Source organism: Corythoichthys intestinalis, chromosome 19 (assembly GCF_030265065.1).
Source record: "Corythoichthys intestinalis isolate RoL2023-P3 chromosome 19, ASM3026506v1, whole genome shotgun sequence".
Lineage (NCBI taxonomy): Eukaryota > Metazoa > Chordata > Actinopteri > Syngnathiformes > Syngnathidae > Corythoichthys > Corythoichthys intestinalis.
Window position 1 is genome coordinate 10291957 of NC_080413.1, and position 25477 is coordinate 10317433.

At 41.4% G+C, this 25477-nt stretch overlaps 1 protein-coding gene across 7 annotated transcripts in view; it reads right to left on the minus strand.

The window, feature by feature from the left end:
• trib2 (tribbles pseudokinase 2) overlaps positions 1–25477 on the minus strand; it is a 101979-nt gene that overhangs the window by 63130 nt on the left and 13372 nt on the right. The window contains exons 1-2 of one of the 7 annotated variants that reach the window (XM_057822512.1): positions 12103–12324; positions 9303–9435 (exon numbers count right to left, since the gene is read on the minus strand). The exons of 5 other annotated variants lie outside the window; for them this stretch is intronic. The gene's annotated coding sequence lies outside the window, so the exon portion shown is untranslated. Of the gene's footprint in view, positions 1–9302; positions 9436–12102; positions 12325–25477 lie in introns of those variants that run through there. One more of the 7 variants, XM_057822508.1, reaches the window with a different exon arrangement.

Sequence of the window (25477 nt, forward strand, 5' to 3'; positions counted from 1 at the left end):
GATAGCATGCAAACAGTGACAGAAGGGAGAAAATAAGTGAACTCTCTACCTAAACGACTTGGAGGAATTGAAACCAAATTTTGCCAAACAATTTAAGTCAGGTGATGAGTGGTTTAAAGCTGCCCTGCCCACTATAAAACACACACCTGGTAAGAATTGTCTTGATGAGAAGCATTGTCAGATGTGCATCATGGCTCGGTCAAAAGAGCTGTCTGAAGACCTGCAATCAAGGATTGTGGATTTGTATAAAGCTGGGAAAGGATACAAAACCATCTCTAAAAATCTGGATGTTCATCAATCAACAGTCACAGAAGTTGTCTACTAATGGAGAATTTGGCACTGTTGCTTCTCTCCAGAGGAGTGGCCGTCCAGCAAAAATGATGCCATGAGTTCAGCGCAGAATACTCAGATAGTGTCTAATAAAGACTTAGAGAAATCACTGGCATAGTCCAATATCTCTGTGCACACATCAACTATATGTAAAACTATGGCCAAGAATGGACTGATGAAACCAAAGTTGAATTGTTTGGGAGTAACACACAATGTCATGTGTGGAGGAAAAAATGGAACAGCTCACCAACATCAACACCTCATTCCTACAGTGAAGCATGGTGGAGGGAGCATCATGATTCGGGGCTGTTTTGCTGCCTCAGGGCCTGAACAACTTGCAATCATGAATGGAAGAATGAATTCAAAAGTTTTGCAGGAAAACCTTAGGCCGTCTGTCAGACAGTTGAAGCTAAAAAGAGCATGGATGCTGCAACAAGACAATGATCCAAAACACAGAAGTAAATCAACATCACAATGGTTTTAGAAGAACAAAATACACGTTCTGGAGTGGCCAAGTCAAAGTCCAGACTTGAAACCCTTTGAAATGCTGTGGCATGACCTAAAGACAGCGATTCATGCCAGATATTCCAGGAATATGACTGAACTACAGCAGTTTTGTAGAGAACAATGGGCCAAGATTAGTCCTGATTTATGTGCCAGACTGATCTGCAGCTACAAGAAGCGTCTGGTTGAAGTTATTGCTACAAAGGCGGGGGAGGGGGGGCATGAAATATTAAATGTGATGGTTCACTTACTTCATTTACCTCCCTTCTGTCATTGTTTGCATACTATCCTCATTAAAATATGAAAACCTATAAAGGATTGGGCGGTTTTAGTGAAAGCAGACCCTGTTTTTTCATCTGTGTGATTTTGACAAAGATCAGATCACATTTGATGGTGATTTTATGCAAAAATGTGAAAAATTCCAAAAGGTTCAGATACTTTTTCATACAACTGTATGAGCCTTTTTGAGCTTCCATTTAGGAGCATCTCTTCCTGTAACATAACAGTATTACTATCACACTGCGGTCTCAACTGTAAGAGCGTAGTGAGTGGCAGAAAGCATCGTAAATTACACAAATGCGACAGGCGTCCGGGAGAAAGACAGCGGCGTGGAGGAGAAACTCAGTAGCCATCTATTCTCGCGTACACATGGGTGGGATGAAATGGACTGAAGCATTAGTAGATGGGTGAGGTTGGTCGTATGGATGAGTTATCGGCTTTCAGCTTTGCCTCCAGTTTCATTGTCCTGGCTTGTACTCTATCTATGTTTAATATATCCAACCCCACCAGCCACTGTACATATAGTCGTAAGTAAGTCAACAAGAATAAGTGCAAATAGACAAGCTATTTAATAACAGCGGGGTAAAGTCCGGCTTTTCTTTCGAAATGAAATGACCTCAAATGACTTGAAATTGGGTTCGCTTAGGTATAAGCCTGTCACAAGACTTGGTTTGACTTGTGCAATTCGGTCTTACAAATTCCCTGCGAATAAACGTGAGAGTGTGAAGTCAAACGTTTGTGTTGTGCCCAAACTAGATTAATTCACGCAACAGCAGGCTGAGTTAAACTAGGCTAAATTTGGTTGCACGTGGACAAAGCTTGACTGCTCGTTAGTTACTGTAGTGGCAAAATTAAAAAAGTCAAAGACAAACAACATGAAAAGTCTCAAACACCTGAATGTTTCAATGAACCCGTCAGCCAGCTTTTTGAGCAAAAAATATTTTCCAATTATTAATCCATAAACAAGCATGGAAGAGAACCAACCCAGCATTGATAAAAAGCTAGTGAGTCCTCATCTATTTGCCTTGCCAGCGGCGGCGTTGGCATGGCAACGGCAGCAGAGCGAGGGAAGACGGCGAGAGCGGGAGGGAAACGCCAGTCCTTCGGCAAATGGGTCACGTGTAGAGGAAACCCGCAAAGCTGGTAGACACCGCCATTAAGTGTTACGTGCTTCACTCTTGACTTATTTGGAGGCACATGCTGTTATTTTCATACTGCCCGCGTGTTGCAACATATACTGTTAAACTATAAGCCATGCTGCATATTGACACTTTGGAAGATGGCCAAAAAATGACTGGGCCAGGTACATTCACAGGGCATGTATCGTGGGCTTCGCCAGAAATATTTCACTGGGGCATGTGCCCCAGTATTGATCTGCAGTGCCCCAGTATAAATTTCATCGATTAAAAAAAAAAATATATATATATGGCAGAAAACACTTAGGGGACTTGAAGTTCCGCTCTGAGCATAGGCGGATCTACTATTCAGGCGAAGTAGACGATCGCCTTAGGCCCCAAACCAGTAGGGGGCCTCCAACCAGCTGCCCTTGGCCCAACAAGCAACGGCTTGGGCCTCCGGAGCCAGCAGCACCCCCAACTATTCATCATGTATAATTATGTCAGCATACCAAACAAACAAATAACAAAACAAAAAAGAAATCCATTTGAATGCTGCATTTATATTATCCCCCCCCCCCCACACACACACACACACACACTCACGACAACAGACTGTTTCATGATGACGGACTGAGTATCAGTCGCTTAGCTTCATTTAGCGCTGTTTAGCATCACTTAGCTGTTCGTTAGCTTCACTTAGCTCTCCCGCGGTTTTTCACGCCACTAAGCTCGCTATTTTTACAGCTCACTTGCAACTTTGCACGTCGCCTATCGTTTATTTCGAACACATGAGCGAACGTGCACTCTATGAGAGCCAAAGTGCAGTGAGGGAGAAGTTGAAAACAGGTCTCGAATGTCGCTTTTAACTTTCTTCTTCTTCTTCTTCACACCGAATATAAAATACACGACAGCACACCCTGTGGCGAAACAATGTAGTACAGTTCCAAGCAGTCATACAAGAACACTCAACAGCTAGTTAACAGCAAAAGCACGCCATGTTAGTCATATAAATAATGATTTCCGGAGTTAATCCCACATACTTAAGAATTAGTATTATAATATGTAGACTAAATACTACATAATACAGATTCTACACTAAGAATAGCTTTCAAATGACACTCTTTAATGACAAATATGATTGGCAATGAATAATTATTATAATTATTATACTACTATTATATATAGTAGTATGCTATAATGATACTGCTAGAATTTTTTTTTTTTAAAGAATTGCTTTGAATAATGTTGGAAAGGCAAAGTCAGTGTTCTGAATCGGTTTACTTTCCATTCTTTTGCACTAGTAAATGCTATCAGCGTTTAACCTCATTATTTATTCGTGATTAATTATTGTTATTTACATAATTATTTGTACTTTAATAAAGAATTTAAATTTCCAAAATAGTTTTGTGAATTAATAAGTGTCAACAAAAATTTCATTGCTAAATTAGTAAAAAAAAAAAAAAAGAAAATTATTAGATTAGTGGATTAAACGTAAAACTAGTCGGTTGACTAATCAGGAGAAAATTTGTCGTTTAGGACAGCCCTAGTGTACCAGAACATATTTCCTCCACACCCTTCTCACCTCTTTAACCCCTGACCCATGAAGTGGGCCCCTGGATATGTTCGCCTTAGGCCCCAAAATTGCCAAGTCCGCCACTGGCTCTAAAACCCCCAAATTGGCCAAATTTCAAAATTGTCCGATTTGCACGTGTGCTACATCATTGGAAAGCTTAAAATGTCGATTTTCTGAAGAAAGAAACATTTTGACCAGGAGGGAATTTAAAAAATATATACATTTTTAAAACAGCAAAACCCTAACTGGAGGCAAGAGCACACGAGAGCAGAATTAAAGACGCCATGGTTTTAACGAGATATTATCGCGCCCTTACCTTGTTTCGATCCAAAAACCTCCATATAGCATGTACAGTATCATTGAGTGTCAAGACACAGATGTGAATGGCCACAGCTGTGTTTTTTCGGGATTTTATGGGTGAAACATGGTAATATAACAAGGGTCGCGATGCAGAAATCGCAGACGTCAATGAGCAATCGAGATTTTCATTTTCATATATTAACCCTTTTAAACGTTTTTTTTTTTCAAATTTTCTTTGTTTGGATCGATTATTTATTGTCTAAAATATTGGGAAAAATGCGACAGTAACGAAAAAAATACAATTAAGTGATAGTTATGAGGTAGATATCCGTGACTTTTTTACAGACGCCAAATTTTTCATTGTAATGTAATTTGATTAAAACTGAAAATATGCGAGTAAATAATTTTTTAAAGTCTTTTTTTTTTTTTTTAAACGAAATATTAGACATCAATAAATGATTCTAAGCTAAAAATGACAGACATTTTGAATAATAAATATAATTACTTCCCTTCTTTTTATGGCTGGGTTGAAACAAAAGTGGTTGCGCGACGTCTGTAAACGGGGGTTTTCAGGGTAAAACGGACGGATTAAAAATAGTTCGGGGACCTAATGCGCCATGAATCTGCTACGGAAGCATATAGCCATATTGTTCTACCAGACACTTCTTTTGGCCTAAAATACAGCAGTTTATTATATAGAGGAGTGCGAGAGTCACCGCCCTGCGACGTCAACAACAATGGCGACCTACTAGTTAAAATAATTTTACAAATTGTATAAAAATGAAAACATCAAGATGGGTTTCAAAATTATTTTATCTCATAATAACGTTTATCTTTTAAGAACTACAAATCTTTCTATCCGTGGATCCCTTTAAAATTATATGTAGTATTTGAATTGTATCAATACTGATGATATTTATTGCTATTTGTTTGTAAACAAAATGAATAGAATCAACTTGCATGATGAATTAATTGTCTTCATTCTGAATTAATTGTGTTAATTATCTTTGGGATATAACCTGTAACAATTTTGTATGTGTGCTCATCATAATTTCCAGCTGTTTTACAAGCATTTTATAGGTTACTGCAGTCCTATGTATAACCTATAACAAGTAATATTTTTTTGATTTCAATTTGACTCAAACAGCATTACTCTTGCAAATGGATATTAGAAAGTTATTTGCTCGCAGCAAAGATGAATAAGCAAGGAGGAATGAGAGAGGTAAGCTAGGTAACCCACCTAGGCAACATAAACCACTTTGAGGTCACAACCGAACAGTTGAGAAACACTATTTTGATTTGTTTATATATAGGTTAATGCTCTATTTCTGACTTTTAATGATAAACAAATACTAAAAACATATTTGCTCGCTTGCCAGTACCCCGCTGTGCTCCAGTATTGTATTAGGTCTAGTGACGCCCCTGCCATGTACACATCGATATGTATAATGGCAGCCAGATGTGAAGGACACATAGCTGGTTTCCGAAAATGTTATTTGAAATATCGAAACTATTACAAAACAATATTCTCAAAAGTTTTAGATGAAATATACACAAATGTTACTATAATATACACAGATACAAATTACATGAGTTTAAAAAATATTAGTAGTAAATAAGAAAAAAATATTCAAATAAAATACAAATATTAAGGGGGAAAAAAACAAAACAAATAAACTTTTGTTTAAAATGACACAAAGTTAGGATGCAAGGATGTCTGAAAACAAGATTTACGAGCCCCCAACACAAAACTTTTCGCTGCTGCCGACCTTGAAAAAAATCAGCGTGACGCAAGGAAAGCGTGAACCAGCGGGGCCGATTTATCTCTGCCCGCCGACTTTCGCAATCGCTCGTAAATAGTGTCACAGGTGATGTAAGGCGATATAAGCAAGCGCGCAAGCGCACACATTTGCACACAAGTAGCCTACATTTGGGCACGTCTGAGCGACTGGCTCGCCTGGCGTCAGGTTACATCATCCTTCAGAGAACGGATGCTCCGATTACAGGAAAGGCAAACACGGGCCTCCGGGGTCTGCGCCAGTATGTGCGTGCGCTCCCATTGCGCGCTTACGTAACCAATCAGAAGGCCTTTCTCTCTACGGGTGCCGCCGGCTCCGGGTTCGAGTTTCATCACTTCGATTGGGTGTGCAGTTTGAGGGGGTGATTTGGATAGAGGAGATGATGCGCTCGTCTCCCTAGGCTGCGTGCGCAACCTGCTGACATGTTACGTTTTAATGTACGTAGATTTTGTACGTAGTGAGCCAAATGATCAATAACTGAATGCAACTACAACATTATTAGAAGAGGCAAATAAATACTAGTAAATACAGTGGGGCAAATAAGTATTTAGTCAACCACCAATTGTGCAAGTTCTCCTACTTGAAAAGATTTAAAGAGGCCTGTAATTGTCAACATGGGTAAACCTCAAACATGAGAGACAGAATGTGGAGAAAAAAGAAAAAAAAACAGAAAATCACATTGTTTGATTTTTAAAGAATTTATTCCCAAATTAGAGTGGAAAATAAGTTTTGGGTCACCTACAAACAAGATTTCTAGCTGTAAAAGCAGTCTAACTTCTTCTAACGAGGCTCCACTCGTTACCTGTTAATGGCACCTGTTTTAACTCATTATCGGTATAAAAGACACCTGTCCACAACCTCAGTCAGTCACACTCCAAACTCCACTATGGCCAAGACCAAAGAGCTGTCGAAGGACACCAGAGACAAAATTGTTGACCCGCACCAGGCTAGGAAGACTGAATCTGCAATAGGTAAAACGCTTGGTGTAAAGAAATCAACTGTGGGAGCAATTATTAGAAAATGGAAGACATACAAGACCACTTATAATCTCCCTCGATCTGGTGCTACATGCAAGATCTCACCCGTGGCGTCAAAATGACAACAAGAACGGTGAGCAAAAATCCCAGAACCACACGGGGGGACCGAGTGATTGACCTACAGAGAGCTGGGACCACAGTAACAAAGGCTACTATCAGTAACACAATGCCCCGCCAGGGACTCAAATCCTGCACTGCCAGACGTGTCCCCCTGCTGAAGAAAGTACACGTCCAGGCCCATCTGCGGTTCTCTAGAGAGCATTTGGATGATCCAGAAGAGGACTGGGAGAATGTGTTATGGTCAGATGAAACCAAAATAGAACTTTTTGGTTGAGACACAGGTTTTTCGTGTTTGGAGGAGAAAGAATACTGAAATGCATCCGAAGAACACCATACTGATACATGGGAGTGGAAACATCATGCTTTGGGGCTGTTTTTCTGCCTAGGGACCAGGACGACTGATCTGTGTAAAGGAAAGAATGAATGGGACCATGTATCGAGAGATTTTGAGTGAAAATCTCCTTCCATCAGCAAGGGCATTGAAGATGAGACGTGCCTGGGTCTTTCAGCATGACAATGATCCCAAACACACAGCCAGGGCAACAAAGAAGTAGCTTCGTAAGAAGCATTTCAAGGTCCTGGAGTGGCCTAGCCAGTCTCCAGATCTCAACCCCATAAAAAATCTGTGGAGGGAGTTGAAAGTCCGTGTTGCCCAACGACAGCCCTGAAACATCACTGCTCTAGAGGAGATCTGCATGGAGGAATGGGCTAAATACCAGCAACAGTGTGTGAAAAGCTTGTGAAGAGTTACAGAAAACGTTTGGCCACCGTTATTGCCAACAAAGGGTACATAACAAAGTATTGAGATGACCTTTTGGTATTGACCAAATACTTATTTTCAACCATGATTTGCAAATAAATTCTTTAAAAATCAAACAGTGTGATTTTCTGTTTTTTTTTTTTCCACATTCTGTCTCTCATGGTTGAGGTTTACCCATGTTGACAATTACAGGCCTCTCTACTATTTTCAAGTGGGAGAACTTGCACAGTTAGTGGTTGACTAAATACTTATTTGCCCCACTGTATGTGGAAGCGATCCATATATCTATGACATTTTTTTAATCCCGTGCCATGAAAATGAATGACTTCTGGCCCCATCTCACAATACAGCCATTACTATATAGCATGCAGAAGAACTGCGGATTCAGCTGATTTTGCGAATTAATTTGTTTTTTGTTGTTGTTTTTTTTGCATCACGCTGGCCCAATGTGCTGCAGGCTTTTGTTGCTACACCAGGGAGATTGGTGTGAGGCTTTTTGGATTTCCAAAAGATCGTTGCTCACCGTGATGGCCAAAACAAGTCCGACAACTGAGGAACCATTGGACAGACAAGGAAGTGAGTAAGCTTCGAGTTTTATATTACCGGTATGTCAAATACTGGGATCATGGCAAACGTTTTAATAAGGAGGTGGCTTGCATTTTGTGGGTGACAATACTCCCCGTCCACCTAGAAGGCCACACAGCCGACGCCGGCAGCTTGTCGCACACCCCACTTGGTCCTCTTTGCATGCCCAACCACATAGCGCTCTCCTCGGCTTGGCCCCGAGCAGCCCCCCGCACCGACGTCGACCGGTTTTTCCACCGAGAATGCGCTATTTTCGACGTTTCCCCTTCTCTCCCCCGGCGAGGAGCACTGCCCGCCCGCCTGGGCTGCAGCAGAACGACGAGTTGTAACTTGCTCACCGCCGGGGACTGGCCTATCGGTGAAGACAATCACCCCGCCGCCGTGTGTGACATTAGTCGTTGTAGTTTTGAGTGATTTTTCGTTTTTGAAAGGCGAGAAAAAGACTTGGAAAAGCCGCTCGGTTTGGGTTAGCATGTCGGCTAGCTGTCACGCCTCCTGTTTTATTTGCACTCTTTCCTCTGTCTCTGAAGCCGGGGCAGGGAAACGACAAAAGCTGGACTAACTCAGGTGCATAAAATACCGTTCGGGAGGTTTTAAGAAGTTGGCAGTTTTGACCATTTTGCAGTAATTTTGCCCTGTCGTACTGAATAAATGCATTTTTAATATGTTTTATTCTATTCAGCACAAGACTGTTATTTGTCATGACCATACCATTTTTATTTAGCAATTGGGGCTGGGCTAAACATCAGATTAAAGGACTCATTTCTCGTCATCTGCGCTTTGCCAAATTGTTGTATAGTGCATCACAAAAGTGAGTACACCCCTCGCAAATTTTGCAGATATTTAAGTATATCAAGAAAGCCCGCCCATCTCATCAGACCATAGGACATGGTTCCAGTAATCCATGTGCTTTGTTGACATGTTTTCAGAAAACTGTTTGCGGGCTTTGTTATGTACCATCTTCAGAAGAGGTTTCCTCCTGGGGTGACAGCCATGCACACCAATTTGATGTAGAGTGCGGCGTATGGTCTGAGCACTAACAGGCTGGTCCCCCACCTCTTCAATCCCTGCAGCTATGCTGATAGCACTCCTGTAACGAGTCACATGACATTATGGAGGGAAAATGACAAGCAGTACTCAATTCGGACATTTAGGGATGTACGTAGTTTCTAAGGGGTGTACTCACTTTTGTTGTCAGGGGTTTAGATATTAATGGCTATATTTTGAGTTATTTTGAGGGGAAAATAAATGAACTCTTTTATATAAGCAGCACACAGACTACTTTTCATTGTGTCAAAGTGTCATTTTGTCAGTGTTGTCCCATGAAAAGATATACTTAACTATCTGCAGAAATGCAAGGGGTGTACTCACTTTTGTGATACACTGTATATCGTCTAATCGCCTTATAATTATTCGTCTCAAAATATGATTTTAATTCACATAATAATGCTTTTTAAGACTTTTTTTATGGTGTTTATAGGAACTTTAATCAACCATAGAAATAACAATAGCGAAAGCGATTGTATGGACAAAAGTATTTGGACACCAGCTGACGAGCTGCTTCACAACACTTTAATCCATTAACTTTCGTATTGGGTGGCAAATCACCCAGAAATGAGCATCTATTTGCCACAAAATGCTACTGAATAATTAACTAAAATAAAGCACATTTGGTGCTGTTGCAAGATGAATATTTCATAATGTTCTTCATAATTTTGTCACATGCGCAGCAGATGTTTGTGGGCTTTTTGTCTTTGAAGGCAATGACACGGACACAACACATCTGCTCCTTGTTGTCACCATGTTGCGCTACGTTTTGGAGAGGGGGGTACTAATGTTCTGACGGAGCGGGAAAGCCCATCGGATTGATGGTGTCGACAATTTCTATGCTTTTCTCTGTATGCACGGTAGGTTAATTGAAAATATATTTGATAAGAAATTCCAGAATATTACATGGAAACGCACAAACTACTCAGCAATCTAGGCTTAAGCTTAGTTTCTACATGGGGAACCCACAGAATGCATACTGTATAACTCCCACAGGGATATACTGTACAAAACAAAACACCCCAACATGTGCTCTGCGTTGAATACGCCGACATGTCTTCAATTGGACAAGCTTCCTCGGGGTCTCTGTGACTCATCGCTCATCACGTCTGGAAAATCCTCACGCTGCCACTCTTGAGAGCAACACAAAAAGTACTTTTTCTAATGAGCTATGACGAGTGGGAGGGGGGTAGGGAAGCCGTCCCCTGTACCCCCACCTCCGGGCTGCACGTGCGATCACATGACTTGGCCGGGTGAGTCATACGCCAGGTTGCACGCTCAAAAGTGATCAGCCGTGCGTCACTGAGCAAGAAATTCCAATGAGAATGGTAGGCTGTTGGCAACTGGCGGCTTTCTGTGACTTTTCTGGTTAACTGATGTTTGATTGGATATTGGGACACCCCCTCCATGCTCAATTGGAAGGCGGGCTTCAACGGTTTCACATCTCATTAGGTATGCAAAGCCCAACCTGGTAGGCGGATGCACTTACTTGTCGAGTGCTATAATGAGACGAAGCGACTCTTCTGACCGACAGAACTGACCAATTAACCTACCGACCTTCGAATTGTCTGACATACTGCACATACCTACACACCAACCTAATAAAAGAAAACTGTAGTTATAGCAACCAACTGAACTGACCAAACTATCTCCGTACTTACCAACCGTCAAGCTTTCCTTCCTAAGACCAAACTGACCTACCAAGACCTACCAAACCTTACCAACGGATCTAACCACCTACAATGTAACCTCCCAATTGGGACTGACCACTCAACCATTCAACCAACCTAATGACTGGCAAACTGCACATAGATTCCCACCAACCTCATGACACACCAACCGAACCGAACTGGCCAACCTTCCAAACCACCAGCCCACCTACAGTGCCCTCCATAATTATTGGCACCCCTGAAAAAGATGTGTTTTTTAGCTTCTAATATTTTTTTAAATTCAAATAATATGGGACCTTAATGGAAAAAAAGAGAAAAATCCAACCTTTAATACAAGTGCATTCATTCAGTGGGGGAAAAAAATCCCACATAAAGAAAAAATTATTTGACATCAAATAATGTGTGTCACAATTATTACCACCCCTGGTGTTAATACTTTGCACAACCCCCTTTTGCCAACAAAACAAGGTCTGGGGACTGAGATGGCCATGGTAGGAGCTTGATTTTGTGTCTGGTGAACCATTTCTGTGTAGATTTGGCCATATGTTTAGGGTCATTGTCTTGCTGAAAGACCCAGTGACGACCCATCTTCAGCTTTCGGGCAGAGGGCAACAGATTTTAATTTAAAATGTCCTGGTATTTCAAAGCCTTCATGATGCCATGCACCCTAACAAGGTTTCCAGGGCCTTTGGAAGCGAAACAGCCCCTCAGCATGCGCATCTTTCCTGGCACGCCAGACCCACTTAGAGTGTTTGTTGCCAAAAAGCTCAATCTTGGTCTCACACAAAAATACACACGGTCCCAGGCTTCAACTGGGACCGTGTGCTTTGGTCAGATGATCTTTTTCAGGGGTGGTAATAATTATGGAGAGCACTGTACCTACGAACTGAACGACCTGACATATCTATAGAAAGACCTTCAGATCTACCGAACCACCACCTAACTTGCCAACCATCGCACTGACAATTTATCCAATCATCTATAGAAACATCAACGACCTACAGACTGGCAAATAATGTTTCTAATAGTTATCCACTCACCTCAGGCCTGGAAGTGGGGCTCAAGGCGAGCGTCTGGTGGCCGGCCTCAGCATTGCTTCTCTGCTTTTTTCAAACGATGTTGTGCTGTTAGCTTCATCAAGCCTAGATCTCCAACTGTCACTGGAGCGGTTCGCAGCAGGGTGTGAAGCAGTTGGGATGAAGATCAGCACCCTCAAATGCGAGAACCATGGTCCTCAGTCGTAAAACGGTGGCATGCCCTCTCCGGTTCGGGGATGAGATTCTGCCCCAAGTGGAGGATTTCAACTTTCAAGTGTCTCTGGGCCCTGTTCACGACAGAGGGTAGGAGGGAGTAAGAGATCGACAGGCGGATCGGTGCAGCGTCTGCACTGCAGTGATGCAGACTCTGTAGCGGTCCGTTGTGATGAAGAAGGAGCTGAGCCAAAAAGGCAAGCGCTCGATTTACTTTCCTACCCTCACCAATGGTCATGAGCTGTGGATCATGACCGAAAGAACAAGATCCCGGATACAAGCAGCCGAAATTAGTTTCCTCCGCAGGGTCTCTGTAGCCCGGTCATCCAGGAGGGACTCGGGGTTGAGTCGCTACTCTTCCATGTTGAGAGGAGCCAGCTGAGGTGGCTTGGACACCTTGTTCGGATGCCTCCTGGACGCCTCCATGGAGAGGTGTTCTGGGCATGTCTCGCTGGCGGGAGGCCCCTGGGACGACCTAGGACATGCTGGAGAAACTACGTCTCTTGGCTGGCTTGGGAACACCTTGGGATTCCGCCGGAGGAGCTGGCTTAAGTGGCTGGGGAGAAGGAAGTCTGGGCTTCCCTGTTAAAGCTTCTGCCACCGCGACCCAACCCCGGATTAAGCGGTAGATAATGGAGGGATCCAGTCACCTAATGACTGACCAACCTGCAGTACCTATTTAATGACCAAATATTACACTTACCTACCAACTGAACTCAAAAGCATCCACCTACCTAAATATTGATTGACTGGCTAAAGTAACTAAGTAAACTAGTATTTCTAAGATGAAAAAATTCTTGTTGAATATCTTATTAACTTTGACGTAGAAAATATTGTATGCTAGGTGATATAAATTTGTTCTTGTCATGTTTTAGACTTCTTTTAGTAAAAAAGAACCTATGACCACAATAAAATACATACCAGATGTCAATGTATGATGCAGGTGCACCAAATGCAGCGTCCAGTGAATTTGAAATTGACGCTGGTGAGTCATCGACTGGCGATGTACAACATCACTGATGCGAGGATCCCTGATGAGACAGACAGACAAAGATCCCCGCGGAAAGAGTCTGCCACGGCGATGCTGCGTTTCCATGGCAACTCGGCCTGACTAGAACATGATGTTTTTTTCTTTCTCTCAAACGAGGCACCATCTGAGGTCCGAGTGGTGGTCTTTGTGTACACAAAGCTCGAGTGGGCCTCTGGGTCACAACTACAGAGGGAACATTGCCTCTTAGGTGACGAGTCGGCAGACAGAAAGATTGGGGCTCCCTGACCTTGCTGTTTTGCACCGCTGTATTGTTTGAGTCAAGGTGACCCCTAAAACACCTCTGACATACAAAGGAGAAGAGGGATGCAGAGCTAAATCTTGCAAGATGAACTGGGCTCTGTGTTAAATCTGAAGAAGAACGTTGTTTAATTCCAGGACCAAGGTCTTATCGATCTACCTACCAATTAAAGAGTAGGTGAAATAACTGAGTTTTACTGCAACTGTCTTTTAATCACTGCATTGGTCTAATAGCTCACATCAGTTCTATCTTGTTCATTTCACAACTTGCATAGTTGTCTCGCTCCTCTGTGTAAACGTGTCAGTCGTGTGTCTTGCCAACCCACCTCCCACGACCACATGCTCCTACTTGCTCTCCCCACACCATTTTTGGTCATATTCGGATGGACATCAACAATCTGAGAGACACTGGTGGTTGTCCGAGTAAAACTGCCCATGTCAAAGCTTTTGCAAGCCTGTCAGATAGAATTTATTCATCTTTTATATAGATTTTTTTGTTTTTTTGTAGCACTATCAATGTTTTGTGCAATGTCCTCGAGTGGACAGAGAAGAAATTATCTTTATGCACTCCCAAGCTATGATTCACTGACCCCATACACACTGACAGATCGCTAGACTATGGGTTTGAGAACCAATGAATGCCCAAATAGGCTGAGAAACTGAATATTCCATGTATTTAATTTTACAGTAGGATCAAATATCCACTGACAATCCTCAATATGAAGTTGCGGGATGCTTCGCTTTCACCCACGTGTGGTCCCCGCCAAAGAAAATAGATCCAAAGCAAACGTGTGGGAGTCCATTTGACACTGTATATTGAGACGCTGTATATTTGACTTGATGAAAAGCAATTCGCCTTGAGCCGTTGAGTCAACAAGCGGCCTTCTCGCGAAACCGCGAATGCCGTTTATTTAATTGGGAGTCACTTCCCTCGGCCGCTTTAAAAGGCACGCCGGTAATCTCTTTGAAATCTCTCGTCCCCACGGGCGATTTGCTCAGCTCGGGGGTTTACTCCTTAGAATTCTACGCATGGGTTTTCGCTATTAAATCCCTCGGAAAAGAGAGAGAAAAAAACAAGGCTACCGAAGCTGAATTTGCAAATTAGCTCTGGAATCTGGAGTTTGTTTTAATGTTACTTGCGCCTAACTAGAAGCAGGAGCATAAATTGTATCAACAAAAGGGAAATATGTAACTCATTATCTCATACGGCATAATATCACTTCTTACAACACAGACACTGACAAAATTCCCACATAGCAGAATCCTGAAGATCATTATACACATGTTGAATTCCAAAAATGATCCTAAATATCAACTGATAGATTCCTGAGAAGTTTTTCCGAGGAGGTTCCAAATCAAAATGTCTTTTGACCTATCTACTGTATTTACAAACTGATCACCTGAGCTAATAACAACTTAGCAATTGACCTAACCCCAACTGACCGACCTACTGTAGCTGACTACCAGTCACCTTCCTAAAAAAACCTTCCCACCATCAATCCACCAATTTACCTATCTAACTATTTACAAAGTGATCATCTAAGCTAATAACAACCCAGCAACTGACCTAACCTCATCTGACCGACCTACTGTAGCTGACGACCAATTACCTTCCTAAATAACCTACCCACCATAAATCCACCAATTTACCTTTTTATTTACAAACCGATCGACTGAGCTAAAAACAACCCAGCAACTGTCTTAACCCCAACTGACTGACTTACTGCAGCTGACTACTATTCACCTTCCTAAACAAACTACCCACCAAGAAACTACCCACCATCAATCCACCAATTTATCTAACTATTTACAAACTGATTGACTGAGCTAACAACAATCCAGCAACTGACCTAACCCCAGCTGACTGACCTTCTGTAGCTAACTACCAGTCATCTTCCTAAACAACCTACCTACCAAACTACATAACCATAATCAATCCACCAATTTTATCTACCTATTTACAAACTGATCAACTGAGCTAAAAACAACTTAGCAACTGACCTAACCCAAACTGACCGAACTACTTTAGTTACCTACAAGTCACTGTCATAAACAACTTACCCATGATCAATCCACCAATTTCATTCATTTTCTCAGTCATTTATCCTCACGGGGGTGCTGGAGCCAATCCCAGCAAAGAATGGGCAGTAGACGGGGTACAACCTGAATCAGTTGCCACAAACTTCACACAAGCCGAAGCCCGGCATTGAACCCTTGATCTCAGAACTGTGAGGAAGATGCGCTAACCACTCTGCCACAGTGCCGCCAGATCCACCAATTTACCTATCTATTTACAAACCAAATGACAGAGCTAAAAACAACCCAGCAACTGACCTAACCCTGACCGACCTACTGTAGCTGACTACCAATAACCTACCCACCAACAATACACCAATTTACCCATCTAGCTATTTACAAGCCGCTCAACTGAGCTAAAAACAACCCAGCAACTGACCCAACCCCAACTGACCGACCTACTTTAGCAAACTCCCAGTCATCTTCCTAAACAACCTACCCACCAAGCAACTTACCCATAATGATCCCACCAATTTAGCTAACAACAACCCAGCAACTGACCTAACCCCAACTGACCGACCTACTGTAGCTGACTACTAGTCACATTCCTAAACAACCTACCCACCAAGAAACTTGCCTGTGATTAATCCACCAATTTATCAAATGACCTACAGACCTTTCTCATTCTACCAAGAAGTACAGCTCACTCCAGCTTTGTACAACTCACATTTTCCACCATTTTCTCCACTTCACTGATCCACACACAACTTCCCCGGCATCCCTTTCGTGCAGCAAAAGCTCCCTGTTATTATTACACAAGACCAGAGCTGGAGCTCCGCCACGTTTCACAAGAGCCCAGTCGGTGCATTCTAGGGTTAACAACGTGGCTGCGGTTGTCTTCGCCGCAGGAAGGAAGATATTTGCTTTGGTTGTCACACCAAAAAAAAGTTGAATGGGTGACAAACTCAGCTTGAACTGCTTGTTGAATGCTGGCTTTCCATTAGTTTGCCGACCCTGTGCGAAAGGATAGGATGGGACGTAAAAAATTTCCATTTTACACTTACAGCTACAGAACACAAAAAGCTAAGTCTGCTTCTCTGCATGCACAGTCATGGCTAACAATGAGGCACTCTTAATACAGCATACATTTTTGACATACCGTATAAGCATAACTGGCGAGCTAACTGTACGTTGCAATTGCGCCGAATGACCGCTGATGCAAACAAAGGCACTCAAGTTCACATAATGAGGGGGAGGACTGACTCATGCCAGTGCCCAAGTGTGTCATTGAGGCCACTGTTTTTTTTTTTCAAGGAAAGCTGAGATAGTGAAAAACAGTTTAACTTTTTGGTCTTTATAATTAAGTACTGCAACGTTATCAGTCTTTGCACATGGATTCAGCAATCATATTTAGACATAGGGGTGGGAACCTCTGGGGACCTCACGATACGATACGCGATACAATACTCATGATAAAGCGGTACAAGAATTATCAACACATACAGACAGACAGACACAGAAGAGAAGAACCAACAACAACAACAAATACAATGAATGCAATGGTGCCATCGTTAGCTCATCGTATTTCCCGTGGACACCATGTGGGGGGCCGAGGAGAAAGAGGAGGCAGGGTGGTTCAAAAAGAGATGTGATTAGGCGGGGTGGAGCGTACACAAATCAGCAATGTGAGGTGTAGAACCCAGATATGTGAATTAATTGTACGTGTGGATATGTTGACATCCTATTCAACGCTGCCTTATCGCTAATCCTGGCACAATCTCTCTACTTGAGTGGGTCTAATTGCACCCAGTCATGCGTGAATCCCATCAGATGTGTGATAGTCCTGCAGACAAGTGGAAATGCTGCGTGGGGGCCGCCCCAGGGCCACCCCCCTAGCCATCCCTCCTCCCGCAGCTCCAGCAAAGGGTCCATCTCCACGTCCCCAGGACCCAAGGTAGTCCCCCAGACCATCCGCGCCCCCATTAGCCGGCCTTCAAGGAAGGGATGACGGGACCGCCCCCAACAACTAGCCACCCCTGCAACCCGCCAAACGACAGGGTACACCGCAAGACCCCTACAGGCCACTAGCCCAGGGCAGGACAGGCTTCCTACCCGGAGTGGGCCACATCCCATTGACCCACCGGCACTCAGCCAGTGACCCGTGCCGGGGGCCAAGGACTATACACAGGTAGAAAAGAGGGTCACTTTTTTCAGGTCACTTCCTGTCGATTTTGGGTTACTGACAAGAAAGTGGTTCAAGAATGTGCCCAAATGAATAGGAGGTGACATAATCAACAGGAAGTCACATGGAAATGCCCCAAAAGGAAAAGGGAGTGACTGAAAATCAACTGGTAAATGACGTGAAATACCATTGATAACTGTTAAATCCCCTAAAGTGAACAATAAGGCGAGGTTCATACTGCAGGTCTTAATGCACAAATCAGATTTTTTTTGTGTGAGTGAGGCATTAACTTGGTGGTCTGAACGGGACAAGTTGCAGTGAAGTGGACCATTTCAAATCCGATCTGGGTCACTTTTGTATGTGGTTTAAATCCGATCTTGGCCACATTTTTCCAGAATGTGGCGGCAGTTTGAGCTGTCAAGTCTCCCAAATCAGAATTTATGCAGCAATGACTTCAGAAAAGAGCGAGCGGCACAGAGGAAGGCAGCGATGTAGCTGTACAGTAGCGTTAGCGCCTAGCTTGAACTCGGCTTTCTGGGAAGAGGCGAGCTTGACTAACAGTCAGGAAAAAAAAATAAAATTGGAGTATCAAGCCTGAGAATGCTCGGTTTTCTTTCCGTGTGGTAAATGAGCAGTACTGTATTTCAATATTGCTTACATGGCTTGGTGTCAGGGCAAATTGACTGTATGTATGTACGTGCATGCACCACGCACACACATTCGAAGAATGCGTTCTATCAAGCCATATAAACTTTGAATATACGACTAAACGGGGATTATTTATGTCTGTTATTTGTGTCCCCTTTTTGATATGATCAACCAAGAATGACATTGAGCCAGCATTTGTTTTAATGCTGTGCATGCGGGTCAGTTTGCACAGCGCATCTCGGACTGCGAATTAGTGCGCGTGTGTGTTACTTACGGGCTCAATGGACAAAGGCAGTCTGAACGGGTACGGCAAAAAAAACAAATGTGACAAAAAACTTGGAATTGTGCATCAATCCCTGCGGTATGAACCTAGACTAAGTCACCTGCAAATGCCCACAAAATGTCAAAACAAAAAGAAGGGAAAAAAAGACTGGGTATAAAGGCTCTAGTTTCAGAGCCATTGACAGCACTAGACCATCAGTCCAGTCAATATGAATTAGATGTCTCGCGCAGTCAATGGCAGCCAGTGAGCTAACGTATATTTGGGTGACCATATTTTGATTTCCAAAAAAGAGGACAAGATACTTGAATTTTACTCGAAGTTCACTCAAAGATGCCTATATTTAATATATTTAAAGTGTGCCCCCTCACTCTGGATGGAAAAATGCAGTTTGAAAAAAAATAAAAATAAATAATGACTTTGAAAAAAAAAAAAAAAATATATATATATATATATATATATATATACTGTATATACTGTACATTTGTATAATATATAATGCAGACCCATAGAAATGTAGTCTAGTCAATACACATACACACAGAAGGCTATGTGCCAACTAAACATTTTTATAAATGACTATCACGACAATTGTCCTTGACAAATTGTTATTCACATTCAATTGATATTCTCATTCAATGTTCTAGATTGCACACCAACAAAAACCGAAATAAACTGACAAACTATTCAACCAGCATGTTTCCAAACGTAGCAGTTCAAAACTACGTTTCCCATAATGCCTAGCTCGGTTTAGCTTACTGATAGCTAGCTGAGGCAAAAATCTAACTTTGCTATAAAAGTTTACAATCATCTGCAGCGCAACGATGCGACACCAAACGGGATTTTACAGTCAAAGCTCTGACAGAAGTCAACAGTTGCCATTATATACGTATTTATCGTAAAAAACTTCAGCTTTGTGGCCAAATCGTCAACCCAGTAGATGGCGGTAATGCCTCATGATAGGGGTAAACTGCCAAGAAAAACAAGAAGAACTACTTCCCTCCCTACTACTAGGAGCCATGTCACTGCAGGCAGGCACCAGGCGCTGCCACCCAGCAGCCAGAGGGATTCTCCTCAAATTGGTCCCATGAAAAATCATAAAAACCGGGGATTTTTATGAATTTATAAAACCCGCCCGGACCACGAGGATACTACGTGAAAGTAGGACTTGTCCGGGCAAAAGAGGACGTTTGGTCACCCTAACGTAGACACTATTTTAATGGAAGATTTTGGTAGCATGGAAGATTTTTTTTAAACAGTGACACCTTTTTGAAACAAAATATCTATTCTTAGTGGGAGCATATCAATAACCTTTTGGGCCAGAAAGTATGGAGATATAGCACCTTTATGATATATTGTGACACCCCTATTTAGATATGTAAAATGCAGCTATAGTAGAAACCAATTTTTGAATTCCCCTTGGTTGGTCTTTAATAATTTTTAAATAATTTGTTGAGGGTCACAAAAAGAGGTTATCCCTTTATATTTTCTCACTCCTTCAATGACTACACTGTCATTTATATTGACTGTTAACGTGGCTCCATTGGGGTGGAAGCTGGGAAAAGAAGAAAAAGAGATGGGAAAGCTGGGAAAGCCTCCAAAAGCCGGCAAAGCGACCAAGCATAACATTCCACATGAAGCCACATTACGGGTGACGAGTGCGTGTACGTGTGCATGAGTGCCATATGTGATTAGAGGGTCCGAGCGGAGGGGGAGACAAGTGATGCAATTCTCCGGAAGCGAAGCCAGAGAGGACATGAGGAGGGTGGCGGCAGCAATCAGGAAGCGAAGAGGGAAGGTAGCTCTAGGAATCTGCTAACAGAACGGTTGCATTTTTTAAATCAAATATATTTGTGTCTTTGTCAAATCAAAAATAATTAGGTAATATTGATATTTTTAAAAGGTGGAGTTTTTTTATTGTAGGCATTTTTGTCAAATATTTCTATTACAACAACGTTTTGTCCATAATTTGTGTATTCATTACTATTTTGGGCCTAAGTTGTCTCATATATTTATCCGTACATTGTAATTTTGTTTTCAAGTATTTTCTACGTTTGTGTAATATTTGGTTTTCTTTTTTTTTTTTAATTTAGTTTCATATATTGGGTTCTGTTTAATGTTTGTATATTTCAATGTAGAAAAACATTTAGGAGTGTAATTTCTAGAGGTTGATCGACACAGGATTTTCAAATGCCGATGGTGATAACAAAAAATTTTTTTTAGCTGATTGCTGATATCCAAAGCAGATTTTGTAAGCCAATATTTAAGGCCGATATACTTTTTTTACATGCACGTTGATTATGAAAGGCTTTTTTTTTTTAAATTGCTTCAACAGCTTCAAATTTACAATGATGACCTGAGACTTAAAGGATTAATTCGGTGTCTAGTTCTACCAAATAATTATACACACTCCACAGTGCGTTTGAGAGGATGCTCGCCATGCTAAAGCTAATGCTAACGCGAATGATACGCTAATGCTATGAGTTACATTTAGAGTGTAAGGATCACTCAGTAAACACCTTAAAAGGCTAAAGTAACATTGCATATTCTTTCATGAAAAAAAAAAAAAAATCTTACAATATTTACAAAACAGGCAAGCCTGAAGCTTCCTGTAGCAGCCTGCCTTCAAGCGGCTGTAGGGTCTTTCCGGAGTCCTACCGTCAGTCAGTGGCGGCCACAGTTGCCCACACAGATGCCTGATCAAAATCATTTTATTTATTTTTTATATTAAAATCATTTTATTTATTTTTTTGTGGTAAGTTCTTTATATTTTTTGTATTTGTGTTTTTTTCAATAAAATAAATGCTTGAATTGTCTGTCTAATATTTTATTATGTCATATTTTTGTCTGATATTAGTTAAAATAGTATGCAATATTGATTTGCATTTTTCATCCACAGTAATATGTGATCATTTTCAAGTAATCGTTTGAAAAATTGTACTTCTTTTTGTTTGATATTTGTTTTTTTATTTGAGGGGTGGAGCTTAATACCGTAATTTTTGGACTATAGCGCGCACCTGACTGTAAGCCACCACCCACCAAATTTGACATGAAAACGGCATTTGTTCATAGATAAACCGCTTCTGTCAACACTGTTGTTGTCCAACATGCCTCCTAGCATGCATTGCAGACTAAAGATGTAAATAACCATCAAAATTCATGTTCTGCGCTAATTGTTTCTTCAGTTACTGTTCCAGTTGTTTCATTTTATTGCTAGTTATCGCATTTGGTAACACTTTATTTGACAGTGGCGCCATAAGACTGTCATTAGACAATCATAACTATGACATGACACTGTGATAAGCATTAATGAATGCTTATAAGCTTATCATTTAGTGTTATCCGGCAAATGATCTCACTTTTGAATGGATGAAAAAGATCCGAGCTGGACATAAATGGACTTAGTGACATAATAAGATATCTGTCCTAAGCATTCAGTAATGCCTATGATAGTGCCATGTCATAATTAAGACGGTCATATGATGCCGCTGTCAAATAAAATGTTACCTACTAACCCAAATAAATCAACAAATAAGCCGCACTGGTCTATAAACCGCATGATTCAAAATGAAGGAAAAAAGTAGTGGTTTATAGTCCGAAAATTACGGTATATACTGTATATGGTGGAAAACACTCAGGTGACTTGAAGTTCCGCTCTGAGACCCCCAGTTTGGCCAACTTTCAAAATTGTCCGATATGCATGTGTGATACATCATTGGAAAGCTTAAAATCTCATTTTTCTGGGGGAAGAAAAATTTTGAACAGGAGGGCATTTAAAAAAAAAAAAAAAAAACAAAAAAAAAAACATTTAAACAGCAAAACCCTAACTGGAGGCGAGAGCAGAATTAAAGACGCCATGGTTTTAACGAGATATTATCGCGTGCTTACATTATTTCGATCCAAAAACTCCATGTAGCATGTATCACTGATTGTCAAGACACAGCTGTGATAGCTACAGCTGGATTTTGGGGGGGATTTTATGGGTGAAACATTTTGATATAACAAGGGTCACGATGCAGAAATCGCAGACAACAAGGAGTGGTCGAGATTTTCTTTTTCATATATTTACCCTTTTAAATGTTATTTTTCAATTTTTCTGTTTGGATCGAATATTCATCATCTAAAATATTGGGGAAAATGCAACAGTGACGAAAAAAATACAATTAATTGATAGTTATGAGTAGGGTTGTTCCGATCATGTTTTTTTGCTCCCGATCCGATCCCGATCGTTTTAGTTTGAGTATCTGCCGATCCCGATATTTCCCAATCAGATTGCTTTTTTTTGTTTTGCTCCCGATTTAATTCCAATCATTCCCGATAATTTTTCCCGATCATATACATTTTGGCAATGCATTAAGAAAAAAATGAATAAAACTCGGACGAATATATACATTCAACATACAGTACATAAGTACTGTATTTGTTTATTATGACAATAAATCCTCAAGATGACATTTACATTATTAACATTCTTTCTGTGAGAGAGATCCACGGATAGAAGGACTTGTAATTCTTAAAGGATAAATGTGACTTTTTATATTGTGACTATATATTGCCATCTAGTGTATTTGTTGAGCTTTCAGTAAATGATACTGTAGCCATTTAACTTCTGCCCAAATGCATGATGGGAAGTGCAACCATGACTGTGCGTAGTGGTACCAATTGATATATCTTCTCTGCGTTGGGAAATAACATAGGGTGTTAAGAAAAAGATGAATTACTACCTTTCTTCCCCACATTGCTTCCCACGATATTTCTAATCATAGGGAGAGAGATTGTAAGGCTTTAGCGGATTTAAAAAAGGCTCCAAAGGCTGCCAAAATTCACTCTACTCATTTTACGCTGCCTTTTAGCTCTATATATAGGTAAAACGGCGCCATCACAGATTGAACGCGACAATGTGTGAGTGGGTCATGCAGCGCATGCATTAATTGCGTTAAACATCTTAACGTGAAATTTTTAACAAAATTCACGGGATAAATTTGATAACCCTACCTTAAGCCTAAAGACTCTGGATGAGTGTAACATATTAAATACAATTAGAAAACGATTTACTGAAAAAAAAAAAAAAAAAAAAAATTTAAAAAGGCATGTCCGATATTTTTTGGCCGATTCCGATACTTTGAAAATGACGTGATCGGACCCGATCGATCGGGACATCTTTAGTTATGAGGTAGACATCTGTGACTTTTTTTACAGACGCCAATTTTTTCATTGTGACGAAATTTTTTAAAAAGTTTCAAATATGTGAGTGAATAAATTTTTTAAAGTCTTTTTTTTAAACTAAATATTAGACATCAATTAATGATTCTAAGCTGAAAACGATAGACATTTTGAATAATAAACATAATTAATTACCTTGGTTTTATGCCTGGGTTGAAACAAAAGCGGTTGCGCGACATCTGTAAACGGGGGTTTCCAGGGCAAAACGGACAAATTAAAAATAGTTCGGGGGCTTACTGCGCCATGAATCCGCTATGGCAGCATATAGACATATTGTTCTATCAAACACAACAGTTCTTTTGGCTTAAAATACAGAAGTTTATTTTAAAAAGGGGTGCAAGAGCAGAAACTGCTTTTTCAGCCTTGTCAGTGTTTTCTGCCATATATATTTTTTTAACCTAATGTTTGAGTGTTTTTCTTTTTTTTTTCTTCTTCTTCTTCAAATATTTTGAGGGCTAGCATCCAATAAGCTCAGAAGGAAAAGGAGAGGGCTTGGCTCTGTAAAATGTGCTGACAAAATAGTTGCATTGCGGGAAAACACCTGCCTGAATAAGCGTGCCACAAATGTTACCAAAAGAGCGTGTGAGTCATTTATTAAGGCTGGCATCTATTTTAGCTGCAGAAGGTAAGCGCTCTATTTCTGAACACGGTCGGCAATGGTGGGCGGCCGTCCGGTCGTCCTTGAGGCGTCTTGAGTGCTGGATACGGTTACAACGGCGGGAACACTGGCAAGGACAAGTGGAGGAGGAGGGGGGAGGATACAGAAGAAGCGAGGCGAGGGAGGGAGTAACACACGCGGTGAGTCAGAGGCCAAAGAAATTCCATCTCGGAATACCATCTATCTTTTCATCAATGGAAGGACGGAATGAGCCGAGCTGTTCAATGAACTGCATGGGAGCGTTCAAAAAAATGATCTTTTTAACGCCTTCTATTCAGGGCATGGAACTGAACAGTCTTCTTTGTTTAGCACATTCCCACACTATTATTTGCTCATTTGCTCCCCGTTTATTGAGTCATTCTTTGGCAAGTCAAGTCTATTCCGATAAAGCCCTCCAAGGGACGCATTTAGGAAATAATAGGATTCATTACAGCGGTGTTTCCCAATCTTTGTGCACCCAAGGCACCCAATTGTCATTGGATAAATCTCACAGTACACCGCAAAACTAAAATGTACTTCACACGCTTCTTACTGCCACACCATGTCCTTGACCTTGACCGGTTTACTGTTTCGCAAACTATGAAGGAAAAGCAAAGCCAGAGGCTGTCGTCCTAAGTTCAATATGGCACAAAACTTCCAACCGTGCAATTGTTGACGGACCAGAAAGCCACAATGATGGAAACATTTGGCCTCGCGTCGCTTCAAAAATCATCGAGTCTCATATTGCCAACAACATTTGACCACAATTATGAACTTCTGCTTTCAACCATGCGGTGTTCTCATCTTGTTCTTGAGGTTCTGGCTCGGCTGGACTCGCCAGGTCTAGACTCTGGTGGTGTGGCATGCAGCCACAACTCATGACAAGCCTAG